The sequence below is a fragment of the Pantherophis guttatus genome, chromosome 3 (assembly GCF_059756535.1).
Source record: "Pantherophis guttatus breed Tessera chromosome 3, ASM5975653v1, whole genome shotgun sequence".
NCBI classification, from domain to species: domain Eukaryota; kingdom Metazoa; phylum Chordata; class Lepidosauria; order Squamata; family Colubridae; genus Pantherophis; species Pantherophis guttatus.
The window spans coordinates 202492854-202512055 of NC_142065.1; the positions used below are offsets into that span (position 1 = coordinate 202492854).

General features: G+C 43.1%; 1 long non-coding RNA gene across 3 annotated transcripts in view; it reads left to right on the plus strand.

Moving 5' to 3' along the window:
* The window catches only part of LOC117668416 (uncharacterized), a 176232-nt gene that overhangs the window by 38744 nt on the left and 118286 nt on the right, over positions 1-19202 (plus strand). For all 3 annotated transcript variants that reach the window (XR_004592276.2, XR_004592277.2, XR_015733442.1), the window contains exon 2: positions 14890-15277. This is a non-coding gene — a long non-coding RNA (uncharacterized LOC117668416). The remainder of the gene's footprint in view (positions 1-14889; positions 15278-19202) is intronic.

Genomic DNA, 19202 nt, shown 5'->3' on the forward strand with positions numbered 1-19202 from the left:
CTGGTGGTGGCTGCTCAAGAAATAGTCAGGCACGGGAATGGTTTTGTGGCTCCCGGTGTTTTCTTTTCTGTGGGAAGCAGGTCCAAATGGCTCTTTGAGTATTTAAGCTCGCAGACCCCTGGTCTAGTGGAACATGGGCCTATATAGCTATTCCTTTTTGAGCCTCTGAGCAAAACTATTCTTGTGCCGTTGTAAAGTTGTGAGTGATCGAACTTGGTTGAAATACCATGGAGATTTTGCTGCGCTGGAGAAAATTCACGGTCACGCAAGGGTATTTGGGACTAACAGCTGATCTTATCTATGCCCCCCCCCCCTTACTGTTTTGTCTTGCATGGCCGATGAGTCCTCAACGAACACACATTTCTACTGATTCAGCTGCCAAATTGAAGGAATTACAACTCCTGGGTAGAGAGCAGAGAAGCCTCAGATTCAGTTAAGCTGGCACCTTCCAGTCGAAACCCCCCCCCCCAAAGAATTTCTAATCTTTCCAGATCAGGGCTGTCGCTTCCTCTGCCCCAAACTAAACCACAGTCTGTTCATCCAGGGCTAAAGTTGTGAAAGTCTGGCTCGATGTGGTGTTTGGGGCTCAAACGAGAAAAGAATGTCGGCATTATCTCGGGTTCTGCAAATTTTGTCCTTGGTTTCGTCCCTGGTTACCTCATATATTGCATTCTCGAAATATTTCAATATTGGTAGATCCCCCCCCCTTCCCTCCGGCATTTAAATTATAGTAGAAGGAAGACAAGATTAGAAATTTCCATGGGAAAGGATGGAAGAGCTGCTTCCAGTCCAGGTGGATTTGGCTCTCTGCTTCCTCCGGTAAGTCTAGGATTGTAATCCAAATGATATACAGGGCACCAAGTTTGCTGCCTTTATACAGGTAGTCCTCGACTTATAACAGTTCATTTACTGACCGTTCAAAGCAGTGGTGAAATGTAAAATTTGTTACTACCGGTTCTGTGGGCGTGGCTTGGTGGGGGGTAATGTGACGGTGGGCGTGGCCAACTTTTTTTTTTTACTTTTTAAAAGAATTTTTTCTACAAAGAAGTTGTAGAAAAAAATGCTTTTAAAAGCCTCTGACTATCCCAGCTGAGCCGCGCAATCATCAGAGGCTTTTTTTTTTTACTTTTAAAAGCATTTTTTCAGCCAAAGAGGTTGTAGAAAAAATGCTTTTAAAAGTAAAAAAAAAAGCCTCTGATGATCACACGGCTCAGCTGGGCATGGGGGGGGGCAGGGATTTTTGCTATTGGTTCTCCGAACCACCACCACCATCGCTACCGGATCAGGGGATCCAGTCCGAACCGGGAGCATTTCACCCCTGCTTCAAAGTTACAACAAAAGTGAACTATGAACATTTTTCACAGTTAAAATCTTTCAAGCATCTCTATGATCATGTAATCAAAAAATCCAGATGCTTGGCAACCGGTTCATATTTATGACCGTTGCAGTGTCCCACGGTCATGTGATCCCTTTTTGTGACTGACAAAGTGAATGGGGAAACCGGATTCAATTAACAACCATGTTACTAAGTTAACTGCAGTGATTCGCTTAAGAGCGGAGGCAAGAAAGATTGTAAAATGGAGCAAAACTCACTTAACAAATGCCTCACTTAGCGCTAAAAATTTTGGGCTCAAGTTTGGGCTCAATTAGAGCCTGGTTTAGCTCTGCAGACTAAAGCACCGTAATTAACATCCAGCTGTCTCCAATTACACCAGTTCGAATCTCCCCAGGCTCTAGGTTGACTCAGCCTTCTATCCTTTCTAAGGTAGGTAAATTGAGGACCCAGTTTGTGGGGGCAATAAGCTGACTTTGTATAAATATACAAAAGTATGAAGGCTATTGCTTAACACATTGTAAGCCGTCCTGAGTCTTCGGAGAAGGGCAGCATATAAATCAATTTTTTTTAAAAAAAATAGTGGTCATAAGTCGAGGACTACCTGTAGTAGGTAGCTTCTGGGTTAGAGAATTATTGGTTTGACTCAGGAAGCCTTGGGAAGTCCCTTTAGAGTGGTTATCTTGGTGTAAAGAGCCGTGGTGGTGCAGTGGTTAAAATGCAGTATTGCCGGTGAATTTTGCCCACTGCCAGGAGTTCGATTCTGACCAGCTCAAGGTTGATTCAGTTTTCCATCCTTCCGAGGTGGGTAAAATGAGGACCCAGATTGTTGGGGGGGCAATAGGCTGACTCCGTAAACCTCTTAAAGAGAGCTCTAAAGCACTATGAAGTGGTACATAAGTCTTAAGTTTGTGATGGCGAACCTATGGCATGCATGCCAGAAGTGGCACACTGTTGTGGCTCCGTTATCTGAGCCTGTGTCATCAGCAGGAGAGGACTCCGAGAGTGAAGGAGAGGAGTTGGCAAGGCCTCCCTCTCCAGGACCCTCCTCTTTGGCAATGCCTTCGGTGTCTGCCGAAGGGCAAGAGATAGGGCCGGGGCCAAGCACGTCCACGCAGCCACAGATGGACAGTGATGAGGGTAATGAGTCTTGGCTGGATCCACGCCAGTGTCGTAGAGATAAGCACGCGCAACAGAAGAAAAGGCGTGCCCGAGATTAGGCTGAGTCACTGGACCACACCCCACAGGATATAAAAGGGAGCGTGGTGGCCAGTCAAACCTTGTGACGAACAAAGCTGAAAGCTTCCACGCCATTCTGCATTGCCGGACTTTTGGCTATAGACTTTGCTGGATTATCTTTGGACTTGATTGACTCCGTAATTATTGAGCTGTTTCTTTTGATGTATCAGAAGTGGGGAGAAGTTACGTCTCCTCTTTGTAAATAATAAACTCTTGGCAGGCAGCCACTAGGTTGTTGCCAAGTTCCGTTATCATAAGGAAAAGGATTTTGCCGGCTGGTTTGGTCTTTAACTCTTGAACATCTGTTGGTGTGTGTGCGTGTGGTTGGGGACAGAACACACACAGAGCCATCTCTCCGGGCACGCGAGCCGTCGCCCGTTGCTCTTCTGAGTTCCGGAACACCGGCCAGCTGGTCTTCACGCATGCAGGAGCACCGGAAACCAAAAGACCAGCTGCTCCGTGCGCATTTGCGCGCCAGGAAGATGATCTTCCAGTTTCTGGCACGCATGCACTTGTGAAGACCAGCTGGCGGGCGTGCATGCGCATGCCAGAAACAGGAAGATCATGTTCCTGCTGTGGGCATGCGCACCGGGGCGGCTGCTCTTCGGTTTCCGGCACATGCGTGCGCGCTCCCGTTTTGGCACTCGGTGCTGAAAAGGTTTGCCAACACTGGTTTAAATTCTGTTGCTAAAGTGGTTAATATCAGATTTTAACCCATGTTATAATTATTCGGTCATGAAGCAGGGCTGGCTTTAGAGCAGTCACTATCCATCAGCCTAGCCTACCTCATAGGATTATTACAAGTAGTCCTCGACTTACAACAGTTTGTTTAGTGACTATTTAAAGTTACCATGGCAAAAAAAATGACTTGCAGCATCCCTAGCTCACTTGATCAAAATTCAAGACACTTGACAACTGATTCATATTTATGACGGTTGCAGTATCCCGGAGTCACGTGATCGCCTTTTTTTTAACAAGTCAACGGGGAAGCCACATTCACCTTACAACCGTGTTACTAACTTAACTGCAGTGATTCACTTAACAACTATGGCAAGAAAGGTCGTAAAACGAGGCAAAATTCGCTTAATATCTCATTTAGCAACATACATTTTAGGCTCCATTGAGGTTCAAAGTTGAGGACTCTGTAATTCCAGAGCTGTGGGTGTAGGACAGTGGTGGGTTCCAACTGGTGTTACCACTGGTTGTCTTTGCGCACACGCTTTGCGCGCGATCGCCCCGTGCAAGCGCGTTAGGTTTCTGCCCAGCTGAGGTGCGGCAATCCATTCTTCCACGCCTATCAGCTGGGCTAAAAAACGAGAAATAAAGGTAGGAATAACGCGGGGGCTGGCGGGAGGGCCCAGCTCCCAGTCAAAGAGAACCGGTTCGGTGACATCACATCACCACTACCGGCTCGCACTAACCGGGCCGAACTGGGAGCAACCCACCACTGGTGTAGAAAGACAACGTATCTGCAATATACTTTCATTTACTTCTTTGCAGGGTGGATAAAAATCAATGATTTTTTTAAAAAAATCAAAAAAATCAGACTTTTGATTTAAATCGGATTTTTTTGATTTTTATTAAATTTATTTTAATAAAAAACTTTTGGGGTAAAAATCTATCGTAAGATAGTTTTCTATTTAAGATAAATAATTTATTCAGCATGAAATGGAGCTTAGTTATGTAGCATGAGGCTGTATATTTTGCAACACTGGGACTATCGGTGAGTCAACAGTGGGTCAAAGGAGTAGCAGAGATGACAGTTGCTCTTTAAAAATTATGATTTAAATCGAGTTGATTTAAATCAAGCCTTTTTACTAGTGATTTAAATCATGATTTAAATTGTGATTTAAATCAACTCGATTTAAATCAAATCCACCCTGCTTCTTTGCATAACATAAACAGGAAATAAATCTTAAAAATCTTTAAGGAGAGTGGGCAGGAATGACATCATTGTTTACAAATGGTTTAGGCTGCAAATTGTTTTACATTCTCATGTTTGCAACTCCGTTCTGCGTGCTGTGTGCTAACTTTAGTCTAATGACATTTTTGGCTAATGCCATTATCCGTCTTCCATGCCTTGTTCCTTACAATTGTGCTGTTAATAGTATCGGTGTAATCCTTTTCTTCATAATAAGAAAAGTAATAGGACTGAAAAAAGTGGCTTATGACAGTTTTTCCACACTTATTGTCACATGACCATTGCAGCATTCCCCATGGTCACATGACCAAAATTGAGAGGCTTGGCCAATGACTCATATTTATGACGGTTGCAGTGTCCTGTAGGCCGCTTTTTGTGACCTTCTGACGAGCAAAGTCGCTGGAGAAACCAGATTCGCTCCACACAGCCATGTTACCAACTTAACCGTAGTGATTCACTTAACAACCATGGCAAGAAAGGTCATAAATGGGGCAAAATTCAAAATTAAGAACTGTTTCACTTAGTAACAGAAATTTTGGTGGTTGCAGGTGGCCATAAATCGAGGATTACCTGTAACACTATATGAAATCAGATAATGGACCATTACAAACCTAGTCTGTGTTTTGATTTAGCTTTGTGTTGCCTATCCTTAGTGACATCTCAAGCATAAATACTTTGTTCTCCCTGTGGTGCCCAAAAGTAAAATTACAGAATATTTTCATCCTCTGACATTTGAGCTCCATTTCCTAAGCATTTGGGGCAGATGCTAAAGCTGGAACTGAAAGTTGCTAGGCTTCAAAAGTTAGTAGCTTTTGTGGTGGCTCAATCCAGCTCTTTTGAAGATCCACCAACCAGTTGGCATCTTGACTCAGGAATGTGCCTCCACTCCATGTTCTCCTACTGATGCGAGTCCTGTTGCAATGATGAATCAGCCGTTCCTTGTTTTGTCCTCAGCTTCTCAGAGTAATGTCTGGAAGGGACCCCAGCAGGGACCATTAAACTAAGCCTTTATCTTCCCCATTAAACTAATCCCTTATCTTTGTGGGGAGAAGAGGAGAGATAATCATGTCATTCTTCTGTGAGGCTGGAGTAGATCAGAAGCACCTGTGGTTGATGATAATATCCTGAATGAAGGAGGCGCAGTGGGGCAGATTGCTTTCCTTGCAAATATCCTTATCTCTCTGTGACTTTCTCAGGCCTGTGAATTACCTTGGGAGCCGGCTTCCCGCTCCAGGTGTGTTTGGAATGAAACCTGACTAATTTGGGCAACTGGAAATGTTACTTGCAGCTGCAATTTGTCCTTGCGCTGACTCTGTATCCGAACCACACGGGGCAGGGAATAAGCTGCGTCAGACTTCCGTTTGGACTGCTGAGAAAAGAATTTGGGTGCAAAGTTGCAGAAAGTTGGCAATTAAAAGGGTGCACTCAGTTCAGCATTGCTGAAAGTTGCTTGCAAAGGAGGAAGAAGCAGGATCTTATTTTGGCCACAAGCCCTTCCCGAGGATACTTTAAATAATTGGATTTACCTAGCTAGCTGGGGAAAACCTGAACCACACTTTACTATAGAGGTAGTCCTTGACTTATGACCACAGTCGAGCCCCAAATTTCTATTGCTAAGTAAGGCAAGTGTTGAATGAATTTTGCCCCATTTTATGAGCTTTTTTTGCCACAGGGAGACTGCAGGGACATGTGATGGAGAAGATGCTAGCTAAAGCCTGCTTGCCTGCCTTCCTACCTCCCTCCCTTCCTTTTTTTTTTGACTCCTGGCTGGACAAGTCCCTGCAATTTTCTTGTCAAGATTTCACAAATGGTTTGCCATGGCCTTCTCCCTAGGGTGGAGAGAGTGACAGGCCCAAGATCACCCAGCTGGGTCCATGCTTGAGGCAAAACTAGAATTCATGGTCCCCCAGTTCCTAGCCTCATGCCTTCACCACTACACTAGACTGACTCTTACCTAAGTTATTAGAGAGGAGAAACGCTAGCTTTCCATTCGCAAGAAATCTGTATGGTTTTGTTGAGGCATATTCAGCTGCGGTTTAGTGTGTTATTTAGTTAAGAACCCAGGATTATCTCCATGAAGCTTAAGACATTTTAAAAAGTGGTGTTTGCATCATGACAGAATAAGGAAAGCTCTTAAGACAGATCCACCACTTGGATGAGCAAAATTGCCCCGTTCAAACAAAGCAGACACTGTAAAGGAAGAACTCAAATGACCTCTTCGAAAGCGAAAATCCTAAAAGTGAAAGGGACCTTGTGGTTCATTGTTTAGTCATAACTCCGTCCAGGATTTCTCATCTCTATTAAATTGAACTTCGGTAATCTTGCCTGAGATTTGCTTGCGTGAGCAAGCATTTATTTTTCTTGTGCCTGCTGACATCTAGGGCGTATTATTTAAAAAAAAAATAAAAAAATAAGTAAACAATGTGTGTGTGTGTGCGCGCGCGAATAATGTATATAAAAACCAATATCCAGTTCAGTGGAGGCCCTTAAAATTATGGGAATGTGTCATTCTCAAATTAGATGAATCTCTGGAAAATAGAAGAACTGGTATTGAAAATGTATGCTCAAAGTCAAAGGACCTATTGAAAGGCACAAATGGGCAAGGTAGCAAATGTTCCAAAACCCAAATTCGGACAATACCCTTCTTTGACTATTGTAAAGGTCACTGACTTTTGTGATCTTCAGATCTTTTAATCTTTTGCCAAAGAAAGGTTTGGGAGTGTGAAAACTTGAGGTTGATAGCTTGAAAGTCTATAGAGTAGTCTGGCTGATAATGAACGTAGATCTTTTAAACATGTATATTTTATTGGGTTCTACTAATCTGGTTGAAATGTTAATTTATATAGCTAGTCCATGTTATGATATGCTCTATGCCCCAACCCCAAGTCCCCGTGGACTGATACCGGAACACGGCATGCCAGAAACTGGGCTGTGCCATCCGTAGGATGCAAGCAATACGCAAAATCATGCCTGTGGAAAAACCTCTCTCCACAGAACCAGTCTTCTGGTACCCCAAAACTTGGGGGCCCACTGCTTTATGATAAATAAATGATAGCTTAAAGTCTGTGGTCAGACTGAATATGGGAAGATGACTTTTGAGACCAATCTTGGCCTTTTTAAGAGATGTGGACTTCAACTCCCAGAATTCCCCAGCCACCATTCTGGCTACTGATACCATGATTGGCTGAGGAACTCTGGCTCTAGCCAGCATTGTGGTTACTGTCAGTATAGCTGGCTGAGGAATTCTGGGAGTTGAAGTCCACGCCTCTTACAAGGCCCCAGGTTGAGAAATACCACTCCAGACATTCAAGTTAGACTGAATGTGGTGCTGTGGTGGCTTCAGAATTGCATCCAAAACTGTTCCCACAATTCATAGGGTGAATTAAAAGAGAATCCTTTTTTTAAAAAAAAAAAAAAAAATACAGTTGTTATCTAAATGTACTTTTCCGGGAAAACATTAGAAATTAATCAATTGTGGGATAAAAAAAAAGTGTTGGTACTGTATTAGGTGATGTGTTAAGAGTTTTAAAAACTGAAGTAAAATTGACTCCTGGCAACTGAACCTCAAATAAAACAAATAAAATCCCACTTAGAACATCTATTCATTCAGTAAAGAATCCAGTGGTTTAGAAGGCTTAAATTGAATATCTTTTGCCCTTGTTCAGGTAGCAAAAAAGGAGCCATCATTGCCTTAATCAACAATTGTTTCCTCTCAAACTTCATACTAGAGGAATAGCATTTTTAACAACCTAACTCAAAAGATTCACCTTTGGCCTGCTTTTCCTAATCAGGCAGCCCTAGATTAGATCACACCCACCAACATATGGCGGTTCAAAAAGAGGCGAAAGAGTTAAAACCTTGCACAGCCTGCTTTTATCCAATTTGCATTTATGGATCCCTGGAGATAAAGATCCTGGTAGCTCTTAATTTACTTGTTAACAAGGTTTGATTTGCATTGCATACCACCAAAGGATGTTTTTCTTAAGCAGTTTGCAGATTGAGGCTTGTTGGGAGTTGAAAAGGGGTGGAAGAGGCTTGGAAAAAGGGGTGGGGGGAGATATTTGAAAAGGAGCATTCAGCTGATTCTAACTTGAAGGCAGGTGATGCTTCTTTTGAGTTAATCAAGGCCAGCAAAGGGAGGAGGAGGAGGAGGGGGGGGTGAGCTTGATTGGTTGAGTGGGACAATTTAGTGCTAAAGCCTTGAGCAGTCAAATGGTTTTTAAAGCCATTTGACTCAGAGCTTGCAAATTGAGTTTGTTCTTATGCAGTAATTCCTTTTCTTCTGTAATGTAATTAAGCAACTACAGTAAATCTAGCTAAGCCTTGATTCTTATGGGCTTCCTGGATATGCAGCCATTTAGTTCTCTTAGGGGGAAAAACCCGCAAAAGATGCTTTTCCTCTCCCCAATTTAACCTTTAGTTCTGGGATTCTCTGCTGATCTTCCATCAATCGGAATAGAGCTGGAAGGGGAAGGGACCTTTGAGGTCATCTAGTCTAACCCCCCTGCTCTTCTGCCTAAGTACTAACCAGAACTGTTCCTGCACATTTTTGTCACCTAGTTTATATATATATATATATATATATATATGTTTTCTCAGGTTTTCGTGGGTGTTTGTATGTAGGTCTTTGGTTATTCGGGTCTTCTCCCACGTAAAGACACTTCCAATTTTACGTGGGAGAAGACCCGAATAACCAAAGACCTACATATATATATATATATGTCTTTTTCTTTTTCGTAGGCTTTTATGCGCATATTCTTTCTAGCCAGGTTTTACCTACGTAAACTAGGTTGTTCTGCCGCCCTGGTTCTGTGAATGAGATTTCACAGAACCAGGGCGGCAGAACAACCTAGTTTACGTAGGTAAAACCTGGCTAGAAAGAATATGCATATATATATATATATATGTGTGTGTGTGTGTGTGTGTGTGTGTGTGTGTGTGTGTGTGTACAGTTAATATCTCGGGTTTCTTCCTGTGTAATGGCAAACATATCCCTAGAAGGGTAGCAGCGACGTTTCGACAAAATCACATTTGTCATCTTCTGGCTGAAGTTCTTGGTTTGGTTCTTATGGGCAAACTGTGTGATTGTAACTGACAATCACACAGTTTGCCCATAAGAACCAAACCAAGAACTTCAGCCAGAAGATGACAAATGTGATTTTGTCGAAACGTCGCTGCTACCCTTCTAGGGATATGTTTGCCATTACACAGGAAGAAACCCGAGATATTAACTGTACACACATATATACCCGTGAAAACATACATACATACATACATACATACATACATACATACATACATACATACATACATATATATATATATATATATATATATATATATAAATGGTTGTTTATATCAGGGGTGAAATGCTCCCAGGATTGCCCGATCTGGTAGCCAGGGCGGCGGGTGGTTTGGAGAACTGGTAGCAAAAATCCCTGCCCCCTCCCCACCCCCACCCATGCTCAGCTGAGCAGTGCCATCATCAGAGGCTTTTTTAAAAAAAATTTAAAAGCACTTTTTCTACAACTTCTTCAGCCGAAAAAATGCTTTTAAAAGTAAAAAAAAAAGCCTCTGATGATCGCGCGGCTTAGCTGGGATCGTCAAAGGCTTTTAAAAGCATTTTTCTTACAACCTCTTTGGTTGTAGAAAAAATGCTTCTAAAAGTAAAAAAAAAAAAAAAGCTGGCCACGCCCACAGAACCGGTAGTAACAAATTTTACGTTTCACCACTGGTTTATATTCTGTCTTTTATTATTTTTAGAAATAACTCAAGGTGGCAAACATATACAATATACCTCCTTTCTAATTTCCCTACAACAACCACCTTGTGAGGTGGGTTGGCCTGAGAGAGAATCACCCAGCCAGCTTTTTCATACCTAAGACGGACTAAAATTCACAGTTTCTGGCTAATTGACCCAAATCATCCAGCTGGCTTTCATGACTAAGGCAGGATTAGATCTCATGGACTCCCAACTTTCTAAGTTTAGTGCCTTAACCTCTAGACCAAACTTTTGGTTATGAAGATAATGAAGTTTCATTGAATTTATTATAGCTGTCCCATGCCAGCAGCTCTGGATGCTCCCTTCGGTTGAGACACATAACGGAGAGCACCATGGATAGATAGAGTGGATCCTTTCACCAATCCTCATCCTCTTGGTAGTTTTAATTCCAGTTTCTCGATGTTCTTTTCAATTGCAGTGTCCAGAAATGGATACTGTTTATAAGCAGGGCCTCACAAGAGCAAAATAGAACAATTACTTCCCATTTTCTGGATCTTCTACTCTTGTTCATGCTTTCCAAGGTAGCATTTGTCTTCTTGGCAGCTACATCACGATCTTGGCTCATGTTCCATTTGTAGAAAACATTGGTACCCAAATCCCTCTCCTATGTAGTACTGCCAAGCCTCACTTCTACCTCACCCAAATGTCATCCTGTTTGTTTCGGCCCACTGTTCAGGGCTACCTAGATATTTTTGGAATCCTTTATTTCTCTTTTAAAGCATCACTCACTTCTGGCTCAGGGTTATCTGTGTTGTTTGATCATCTTTTCAACTCTTCATCTAAGTTAGGAATAAAAATGTGTCTTGTGGCCATCTAGTCCACTCTTTTTCAAACTTGGAAAAATTTAAGCTACATGGGCTTCAAGTCCCAGAATTCCCCAGCCAGTGCTTTATAATTTTACCACCACAGTTATGCTCCCAAGTTTCTGTTGCTATGCAAGACAGTTGTTAATTGAGTTATTCTCAATTTTACTGCCTTTCTTACCACAGTTGTTAAGTGAATCACTGCAGTTGTTAAATGAGTAATCCGGTTGTTAAGAGAATCTGGCTTCCCTGTTGACTTTGCTTGTCAGAAGGCAACAAAAGGGGATCACATGATTATGGGACACTGCAATTGTCATAAATATGAGTCACTTGCTAAGCATCTGAATTTTGATCACATGATCATGAGGATGCTGCAGTGTGAAAAATGGTCATAAGTCACTTTTTAAATTGCTGTTATAACTTTGAACGATCACTGAAGAAACTTGTGTAAATTGAGGGCTCCTAGTATTACTTTCCAAGCGGATATGAAGCCATTTGTTCATTTAGTATTTCTTTCGTTTTAATAATATCCTGCAGCAAAAAGTCTCAAGTTGGAGCATCTTATTTTTTTTTTAAAAAAAAAACCCAGCAAGATGAAACTACAAAAAAACATGAGAAGTAAGAATACAAGCCAGATCTTACAGGACAAGAATTCTCAACAGGATACATTTAATAGTATTGTGAACTAGGATGTAAGGAAGCAGAACTCAGGATCAAGAGTTCTGGCAAACAAACAAGGACTAACAAACTTTTTGAGCTTCGTTTCTCACAGCTTAATACAGATGAAAATGAGAAAAATCAAGGAAAAAAGGGACACTTCTTTTATGAGGCTACTTCTACAAACTCTGTAGGTCAGACAGTAATACTTCTTTTGGCAGGATATTTTGCATTTCTGATGAAGAGCCAAAAAGGATGGTTGAAGGTCTTGCACGAGAAAAATAGACCTGTGGAGAGTGTCTGTATAAAAATATAGTATAATAAATGTTCTCTCTCTCTCCCTCTCCCTCTCTCTCTCTCTCTTCCCCTCCCTCCCTCTTCTCCCCCTCTCCGTTTCCTACCTACTGAGAACTAGGCTTTGGAATATAGGTTCTGCAATAGTAGCAAAACATGACTTATGACATCTTGATGCAAAACCTACAAGTGGTTTGTTTTTCATTATTTTATTTTTTTTTAAATTCAGGCACTGCCTCATTCCATGTCAAACGGCTGTCCAGTTTCTTCTTAAAAGCCTCCAGTTGATGGAGCACCCACAACTTCTGAAGACAAGCCATCCCTCCGATTCATTGTTCTCACTGTCAGGAAATTTCTTAGTTCTAGCTTGTATCTCTCTCAGATAAGTTCCCATCTGTTATTTTCCATTGCATTTTACAGTAAATTCCATTGTATCTGATATTTTGCATCTCTTTTTGGCTTTGCAGTTTGGGGGTGAACAAAGTGGAACACATTTCTCTCTATTTGCCCTCCTCAAAGCAAGCCAACCATTTTATTTATTTTAATTCAAGCTCAAGTCAGCAAATGCCTCTTGGAGAGTTAGTGAACCATTTAGGGAAACTTGAGACACAGGCAGGGTTCAGTAGACTTCTGTACTAACAGCAGATTTATTTATTTATTTATTTTAAAAAAATCCCTTTACCTATTCATGTATAAACCACGCAATCATTTTCCAATTTCTCAAATAGCACCGGCTCGTGTAGTAGGCATTTGGATAAAATAGATTGCAAAATATGTTGTTGTTAGTTGCGAAGTCGTGTCTGACCCATTGTGACCCCATGGACAATGTCCTCCAGGCCTTCCTCTTTTCTACCATCCTCTGGAATCCATTTAAGCTCTCGCCGAGTACTTCAGTGACTCCATCCAGCCATCTCCTTCTCTGTCGTCCCCTTCTTCTTTTGCCCTCCATCATTCCCAGCATGAGGCTCTTCTCCAGGGAGTCCTTCCTTCTCATTAGGTGGCCAAAGTATTTTGAGTTTCATCTTCAGGATCTGGCCTTCTAAAGAGCAGTCAGGGTTGATCTCCTCTAGGACTGACCGGTTGGATCGCCTTGCAGTCCAAGGGACTCGCAGGAGTCTTCTCCAGCACCAGAGTTCAAAGGCCTCAATTCTTTGGCGCTCAGCCTTCCTTATGGTCCAACTTTCACAGCCATCCATTGCAACTGGGAAAACCATAGCCTTAACTATACGCACTTTTGTTGGCAGGATGAGGTCTCTGCTTTTTAGAATGCTGTCTAGATTTGCCATAGCTTTCCTCCCCAGGAGCAGGCGTCTTAATTTCCCATTTGCGGTGATCATGGAGCCCAAAATATGTAGGTATAGTACAGGGGTGAAATGCTCCTGGTTCGGACTGGATCACTCGATCCGGTAGTGATGGCAGCGGGTGGTTCGGAGAACTGGGAGCAAAAATCCCTGCCCCCCCCCAACCATGCCCAGCTGAGCCGCACGATCATCAGAGGCTTTTTTTAAAAAAACTTTTAAAAGCATTTTTTTCTACAACCTCTTCTGACGAAAAAATGCTTTTAAAAGTTTTTTTAAAAAAGCCTCTGAGGATCGCGTGGCTCAGCTGGGATCGTCAGAAGCTTTTCAAAGCATTTTAAAAAGCCTCTCTGACGATCCCAGCTGAGTTGCCTGATTGGCAGAAGCTTTTTAAAGCATTAGAAAAAATGCTTTGAAAAGTTTAAAAAAAAAAGTTGGCCATGCCCACCCAGTCACATTACCCCCCACCAAGCCACGCCCACAGAACCGGTAGTAACAAATTTTACATTTCACACCTGGTATAGTAACTTGGTGTTTTCCAAAGGTTAGAATTGAGGAAGTGGATGAAATTTTTTAAGAGACACACTGACCGGATGTTCTGTATGCAGCAGCTACATGAGGAAGTTAATTGCACTGAAAACTTTATTTTCTGCATCATTAGGAGAATGAAAAAAGTTCCTGAACCTGAAACTGCTCCTTCCACAGTAAAAAAAAAAAAAAAAAAAGTAAATAAAAGGAATAAAGGTGATTTTTGTTTTAGAGAGGAGAAGGGAATTTTAATCACACACACCCTATTCAAAAATGTAACCTTGAAAAAGGGATTTGCATAGAGAATTTAATTGCTGTGGTCTCTGCTTTATAATTTGGGATTGTGGGGGTAGGCAGATAACACAGGATTGGATTATTTTACCTCTTGTGCTCTGCTAGGTTACAATAGGCCCATCTGTGGCTGGAAGCAATGTCTTTAGGCTAATGGGCTTCAGAATAAGCCAGGTATCACGGCCTTCCCCCCTACCCATTTAGCCCACAGCTGAGATTCCTATATCTCTATCCTTTACAGGGATGCCCAAGAAGTGTTCTGCCACTACTACACATAGTTCTCGACTTATGGCCACAATTGAGCCCAAAAGTTCTGTTGTCGAGTGAGATCATTTCTTAAGTGAGCTTCGCCCCGTTTTACGACTCTGCCTTGCCACCGTTGTTAAGCGAATGACTGCAGCCTGTTAGGCTACACAATTGTTAAGGGAATCCGGCGTCCCCATTGACTTTGCTTGTCAGAAGGTCGCAAACGGGTCGCATGACCCCAGAGGACGTCGTAAATATGAGTCACTTGCCAAGCCTCTGAATTTTGATCGCAGGGCTACGGGGATGCTGCAAAAGTCATAACTGGAAAAAACGGCCGTAAGTCACTTTTCCCCAGTGCCGTTGTTACTTTAAACGGTCACTAAATGAACTGTTGTAAGTCGAGGAACATCTGTAGCCCTTTCCTTCCTCCCCCCCCCCTCCTCTTGGATGTCTGCTTGATGTAACAGTCTCTATTTATTTGTTTCTTCTTCCTCAAGGTCTCCATCTCATCTCTGGCAAATTCCATGGCTCTGGAATTTTCAGCATCTTGTTCCTATCGTTCAAGGATCTCCAAGTCCCTGGGATTTATCAAGCGGAGCAGAGATTCCAGAAAGTGTCGGCTGCAGATAAAAACGCCTTGACCAGGAAAAAGGGGAGCGGCACGGGGTTTTTGACCAGTTCTTCTCCCCCTTCCCTAACACTCTATTGGTTTCCTTGATTTGTGATGTCCATAAGAGATGGATTATTTTCCCAGCACGATTGGAATACGGCGCGTCAGATTTTGATGACGGTCAGATTTTCATTCTGGAAAGCAACAAAGGGCGAATAATTTAAACTCTGAGATGTCTCCCAGTCTTCCCGCAAAGCGTTGAGTGTCTTGCTGAGGTATGTGTGCATGTTAAGTTTCATGAGGTTTGTGGGAGGTTCTTCCTCTTTGCACAAAACAAGTTTTCTTGAAGGATGTACATACAATGCTTCTGATGTTCTAATCTAACCTCTGCTAAGGGAGAAAGTCATAAGAAGGAGAAGGCCTCCTCCTTCTCCCCCTCTCTTCTTTTTCCTCTTCCCTTTTCCTCTTCCTCCTCTTCTTTCCCTCCTCTTTCCCTTCCTCTCCTCCACCTCTTCTTCCTTTTTCTTGTCCTTTTCCTCCTCTTCTTCTCTTCCTCCTTTCTCTTCCTCCACGTTCTCCTTCTCCTTTTCTTCTCCTCCTTTCTAGTCCTCCTCCTCCCCCTCCTCCTTTTCCTCTTCCTCCTCTTCCTCTGCTCCTCTTTCCCTTCCTCACCTCCACCTTTTCTTCTTTTTTTTCTGCTCTTCCTCTGTTCCTCCTTTCTCTTCCTTCTCATCCTCTTCCTTCTCCTCTTCTCCTTTCTCATCCTCCTTTTGTCCTCCTCCTCTCTTCTTTTTTCTCTTCCTTTCCCTCTTCCTCCTCTTCTCCTCTGCTCATCTTTCCCTTCCTCTCCTCCGCCTCCGCCTCCTCTTCCTCTTTCTTTTCCTCCTCCTCCTCCTCTCTTCCTCCTCCTCTCTTCCTCTTCCTTTTCTTCTTCCTCCTCTTCCTCCTCTTCCTCTCTTCCTCCTTTCTCTTCCTCCTCCTCTCTTCTTTTTCCTCTTCCTCCTCTTCTCCTTCTCCTCTTCCTTTGCTCCTCTTTCCCTTTCTCTCCTCCGCCTCTTCTTCCTCTTTCTTTTCCTCCTCTTCCTCTCTTCCTCTTTTCTCTTCCTTCTTGTCCTCGTCCTCTTCCTCCTTCTCCTTTTCTTCTCCTTCTTTCTCGTCACTTTCTCCTCCTCCTCCTCTGTTAGAGCCCTGATGCAGTTCCCAAAATCTGAACATCATGTCTTCTAAGTAGTGCTGTGAACTGCGGACTTTCTGTGGACTATTATTCAGTGACTTGAGCTAGCAGAATAGACTTGCTGGATTGGGTTGACCTTCACTTGCTCTTACAGTTCTTGATATGAAGTCGGATCTCTTTTTTTCCTTCTATAAGCCTCCCTTCTTCCATTGATGGAGATCAGGGATGAAATGCTACCGGTTCGGACTGGTTCTCCTGAACCTGTAGTAAAAAAAATGTTACCAGTTCGAGTGAACCAATATTTCTGAAGATCACTGGGCAACGATCAGCTGTGACACGTGATTTAGATTAGCTAGAATCATCAGATTTCTTGCTTTCTAGCTAATCTAAATCGTGTGACACAGCGGATTCCTCCACCCTCACTGTTTTACTTACCTTTGCAGACTCGCAAATTGTGCAATCACCGAACCGGTTGTTAAACGGGGAAGATCCCACCACTGGATGGTGATGCTGGAAGGTACCTAGTCCAACCTCCTGCCAAAGGAAGGAAACCTTATACCATCCTGGCCAAACGTCGTTCAATCCATTTTTGAAAACCCTCCAGTGATAGATCACCTGCAATTCCAAGAGCCTAACCATTCCATTGATTATTCTAATTGTCCAGAAATTCCTCCTTAATTCTAGGTTGGCTCTCTCTTTTAACAAGCTTCCACCTGTTGCTTTCTTGTCCTGCCCTTTCATGCTTTGGAGAATAGGTTAAAGTTCTCTTCCCTGTGACAGCCCCTCAAATCTTGGAAGACCCTTATCATGACTCCCCTATTCTTGAAGGTTTCCCAGTAATTCATCTAAGGTTAAATTCATGGTGACGTATACAATTTAAAAGCAAGAATGGCTGAATTCCATGTTGTTTCTAGGTCAGTGATGGCTAACCTTTTTGCCGTCGTGTGCCAAAAGAGGGGGGACTGCGGCGAGGTTGCCCATGTGTGTGCCCCTGCGCATGTGCCCCCCACCACTTTTAGCACATGATGGCACAGTGGGCCCGGTAGGCCTGTTTTTCACCCTCCCCAGGCTCCAGAGATTTTCTAGGAGCCCGGGGAGGGCGAAAACAGCCTTCCCCACCCTCCCAGAGGCCCTTCGGAGGCCGGAAACAGCCCATTTCCCAATTTCTGGTAGGACAGAAAGGCCCAAAAATCAGCTGGCTGGTGCACACATGCGCGCTGGAGCTGAGCTACGGCAACACTCGCATGCCTACTGATACGGCTCCGTGTGCCACCTGTGGCACCTGTGCCATAGGTTTGCCGTCACGGTTCTAGGTTCTTCTTACACCATTTGAGGAACATAAGTATGGTACAACTTACAACAGTTCCGTTTAGTAGAAATTACAGTGAAAAAAAAAAGCACTGGAAAAAGTGGATTATGGTCGTTTTTCGTACTTAAGAACGTTTTAACATCCTGACGATCATGTGATCAAAATTCAAACGTTTGGCAACTGGCTCATATTTATGATGGTTGCAGTGTCCCGGGATCATGTGATCCCCCTTTGCGACCTGACAAAGTCAATGGGGAAATTAGATTCACTCACCAACCACGCTACTATTTTAACAACTGGGCTGGTTTTACTTAACGACTATGGCAGGAAAGGTGGTAAAATGGGACAAAATTCACCAAACAAATGTCTCACTTAGCAACAGAAATTTTTGGACTGAATTATGTTCGTAACTCAAGGATTCCTTGTACGGGCAGTCCTCGATTTACAACCACAATTGAGCCTGAAATTTTCTGTTGTTCGGTGAGACATTTGTTTAGTGAATTTTGCCCCGCTTTGCAACCTTTCTCGTCCCCGTTGTTAAGCGAATCGCTGCAGTTGTTAAGTTAGTTCCACGGCCATTAAGCGAATCTGGCTCCCCCATTGACTTTGCTCGTCAGAAGGTCGCAAAAGGGGACAACGGGACACTGCCACCGTCATTAAGTATGAGTTGCCAAGCATCCAAATTTTGATCACATGACCATGGACAATGCTGGAAAGCTTGCAACTGTGAAAAAGGATTGTAAATTACTTTTTTTCAGTGCTGTTGTAACTTGGAACGGTCGTTAAATGGAACTGTTGCAAGTCGAGAAACACCTGTAGCTTCTTATCTACACCCTGTATAAATTCCCCTTTAGGGACCTTGAGATCTCTTGTTAAAACGGTGTGCAGGCTTGTAATAACCACTTGTTTCCTTCTGTTGATAGGTGTGCATGATTGGCTATGCAGCTACGTGCGTGGAGTGTATATTTACTGCTCAAGAGGGTACACTTTGTGTTAGCTATTTCTTGCCGCTCCTGTCCAGGAGGTCTTTATAACCTGGAAGGGCCTGTCTTGTTATGAACGATAGGAAGCCCAGTCGCTTTCTCAGTTCTCATTATAGTTACCTTTCCAAAAATGCCTGATTGATTATAGCGTTATGATCATCGTAGAGGAAGCCAGGCATATGTTAGGCTCAATCATTCACACAAATGCATGGATGAGTAAGGAGGAGAAAAACCTGGCATAAAACCAACAGAGCGAGATTGGGAGTAACAACAGTCCCTGGCTGTAGCCAAAAGCAGAATCTTGTTTTTTAACCCTGCATTGACCAATACAAAAATCGATAACTCGTATACATTTGGAGCAGAATAGGAAAGAACACAGATCGTCCTCAACGTATGACCGCAGTGGAGCCCCAAAATTTCCATTGTTAAACAAAGACAGGCGGTGAATGAGTTATGCCCCCGTTTTACCAGCTTTTTTGCCGCAGTCGTTAAGTTAGGGACATGGTTGTTAAGCGAATCTGCCTTCCCCATTGTCTTGGCTCGCCAGGAGGTGCAAAAGGGGATCACATGACCCCGGGACCCCGTCGTCATTTTGAGCCAGTTGCCAAACATCTGAATTTTGATCACATGACCATGGGGCTGCTGCAACAGTTATAAGCAGAGGTGGGATTCAGCCGGTTCGGGAAAACCGGGTGTTAATTTTACCGGCTGGCCCCGCCTTGCCTTGCCCCTCC